Here is a 3,797-nt window from a genome sequence, read left to right on the forward strand (position 1 = left end):
GTGTCACATACCCGCTGGAAAACCTGGCAAAAATTTCGTCCCCGGTAGAAAAATACCCCTCTAGCCTCTTCAAAAAGTTTCCCTTGCAGAGAGCCCAGAGGCAACAAAATTAAACAAACTTAAAACATCACCCGGTTTATTGAGACAGGGATGTGAAATAAGGAGGATTTCAAGACTAGAATGGAAATGAGTCGACTTATACAATTTCAAAATTCAATAATCATACGCAGTTAGGAATATCGTATAATTGCATCATAAATTCTGAAAAATTTAACAACGTTCTTAAATTATATTAAAACTATTAGCGCTGTAAAATCCTGAGATGAAAATAATGAAAAACCAGATAAAAAGTAAAGATCTGAGATTTAGAAAGAATTCTTCAACGATGCTACTAAGCAAAAGCTCTATATTTTACTGGCTGTGTATTTTTTCAAAGTTGAGAAATCTAAAGGCTCTTAATCTTAAGTATGTTGGAGACAAGTATGACAAGTCTTTCACCCTTGAGTTGTTGACAAACAGGAGCAAACTCTTCACATAAAAAAGTTTTAAAAAATCTGTGACTTTTTTCTCGGCTGTATTAATTGTAGCACAGAAATTTAAAACAGTTTAAAGTGCGTCATAAAAATAATGTCAAGTTTTGTCGATGTATTTTGACATTTTACAAGTCATTAACATTACCATTACCAACAATAAAATCCTTTAAAATACACTCCCATTTCAATGTTCTATTTCTCTGACCACCAATGCGTATTCATAAACAACAAACAACAACCACGGAGTCCATATCATCGAGGGTCGGCCAAGCCAAAATTTAAAAACAACAACAGACAAACAGTTCTTCTTCCACTCAATAAGGGGAGGAATAAATTCTTCCAGGTTAGTCCAAATTCATGTTGTGCTCTCTACTACCAAGATCCAATCATCTAAGCCAGACGTCCGCGCTCGATAGGATCGATCATCGGAACGGCTCGATGACGGATCGATATGTGATCGATGGATTACTTAACGATCCGGATAGGAGATCGATGGAAGATTCAGCCATTAAAAAGTCTTGAGTATCGATCCTTCGTTGATCCACTATCGAGCTAGTATTTCAATCGAGTATACCGATTCGTCATCAATCGTTAATCGATTCGTCATCGATCGTTAATCGATTCGTCATCGATCGTTAATCGATTTGTTATCGATCGTAAATCGAGTATGAGTCGATAGGGTCGATAAGATCGATAAAAGATCGATGATAGATCGATAAGTAATCGATAACTAATCATAAGCTTGAAAAAATCTTGAGTATCGATCCTCTATCGATCTCCTATCTGGATCGTCAAGTAATCCATCGATCACATATCGATCCGTCATCGAGCCGTTCCGATGATCGACCTTATCGAGCGCGGACGTCTGGTCTAAGGAATGGTTCTCCCACCATCATAATACAGTTCATTTTCCAGCTTTGAACCTCTTTTTGCAACGAAGCAACAACTCCGTTGAGGCTGCTGTCCTGTTGACGAAACAATGAAAATTCCATCTTCTTTCTTTCTCCAGCTGCTTTCTTCGTTTCTTTTCATCAAACACCGTCTCTTTTCAAAGCACCAACGTCTCTTTTCAAAACAACAATGATTTTATTTTTCAAAGAAGAGTCAACATTTGAATTCAGAGTCAACATTCGAATTCGGAAAAGTTCGAAAATCTTTTCCCGAGTCAATGCAACGACTTCTTGAAAAACGAGCGTTTGAACGCTTCTTGAACGCTTCAAGCCCGCGCTGATTTTCCAATCTCTTTTTTAAATTTCCTAATTTAAACATTAGGGAGATAATCGAAACAGAAACTCAAGGCAAGATTATCTCCGCAACATTTTAGATCTGGTATACATCCTCTAGACTAAAAACCAATTTTCCAAATCTACGGAAGCGACGGAAAGCAATGTATGAGAAAGTGCCGTCTGACGGATTGAAATGATGTTTTCGGTACCGTAGAAAACGCACATCAAGTTTTCCTTGGCGCTCCCCTGGTATATAGAATTTAAAGGTACATGCACACGATAGCAAAACTGCTTCGCTCATGTATATTCGCTTCGCAAAAATTATTTAAAACAACCTTCCCTCTTATACATTACTACTGTCCTTCACTCAAATGTATAGAAAATTAAATAGACTTTGTCAAAATTGCTTTTTGAAAACATTTTTTTTACATTTTTAGGATTCTCATTTTGTGGTGTCAACAACAGAAAATGGTTATATCCACGACTAACGTTTATTTATTGAATGGGATTCGTATGAGGAGCAGATGAGAGGTGCTGATGTCAATAAAGATGAATTATTTACGATAAATCTCGATTATGACGTGTTTAACGTTACTCCCTTACTCCCCAGCTGGATTGATCTAAATCAATGTCGTTAATCAACTGACAGACTGATCAAATTCTAATAAAAAGCAAAGCTTACAAGAAGTTTGTTATTAAATCTCTCTCACACACAGAGAAGATTGCTGATATGCATTTATTATTTAAATTGACATTATTGTATGATGCCAGGACTTATTTGGAACTAGTGTATATATATAAGAATTGCGAAGCGATCCAGGCAAGTCACTCGATTCGCAAGTTGCAAGCAAAATATTTATAGGGTCTCGCGATTTTAAAATAGATTCGTAACCCCGCGAAACCCCGACAACTGCTAGGGTCCAAGAAGACTTAAGAGATTTACTCAAACACTTCAGGCGTACAAACTTACGATGTTTACTTCTACGGATTTGAGGAAAATTATACAAATCTTTTTATGAATCGTTGGAAAATGAGCACTTTCAAATGAACGTGACTAATAGGTTAAAAATATTCCCCTAATCCATTATGCTTTTCTCTACTCTCTAAGAATATTCAATAAAAAGTTCAATAATCGTTTTTGCTCGGGAAAGTTTGTCTGCCTTAAAAGCATTAAGTATTTTTAGTTATTATTTTTTGTTTTGAACTTGTTTTACTTCCGGTTTCGAATACCTTGAGTTCGAAATCGAACTTTCGAATCTTTAATTTCGAACGTTCGAATTATAAAAAGCACATTCGAAAACTCTTTTTCCAAAATGCAAGTTTTTGACGAACCCCTTAACGAAAGAACTAACATAAACACGTACCCCTGTGTCACATACCCGCTGGAAAACTTGGAAAAATTTCGTCTCTGGTGGAAAAATTAGCTTCTTCAAAAAGTTTCCCTTGCAGAGCGAGACCATAGAGGCAACAAAATTAAACAAACTTGAGACATCACCTGGTTTATTGAGACAGGGATGTGAAATACAGAGAATTTCAAGACTAGAATTTAATGGAAATAAGTTGATTTATGCAATTTCAAAATTCAATAATCATAAGCAATTAGGAATATCGTTTAATTGCATCATAAATTCTGAAAATCTTAACAACGTTATATTAAAACTATTAGCGCTGTAATATCCTGAGATAAAAATAATGAAAAACCAGATAAAAAGTAAAGATCTGAGATTTTGAAAGTATTCTTCAACGATTCTACTAAGCAAAATCTCTAAATTTTACTGGCTGTGTACTTTTTCAAAGTTGGGAAATCTAAAGGCTCTTAAAATCTTAAGTATGTTGGAGACAAATATGGCAAATTTTTTACCCTTGAGTTGCTGACAAACAGGAGCAAACTCTTCACATAAAAAAGTAAAAAAAAATCTGTGACTTTTTTCTCGGCTGTAGGCTGTATTAATTGTAGCACAGAAATTTAAAACACATTTTACAAGTCATTACCATTATCATTATCAACAATAAAATCCTTTAAAATACAATCACATGT

Source organism: Clytia hemisphaerica, unplaced genomic scaffold (genome assembly GCF_902728285.1).
Source record: "Clytia hemisphaerica strain Z4C2 unplaced genomic scaffold, Clytia hemisphaerica genome assembly, whole genome shotgun sequence".
NCBI classification, from domain to species: Eukaryota; Metazoa; Cnidaria; class Hydrozoa; order Leptothecata; family Clytiidae; genus Clytia; species Clytia hemisphaerica.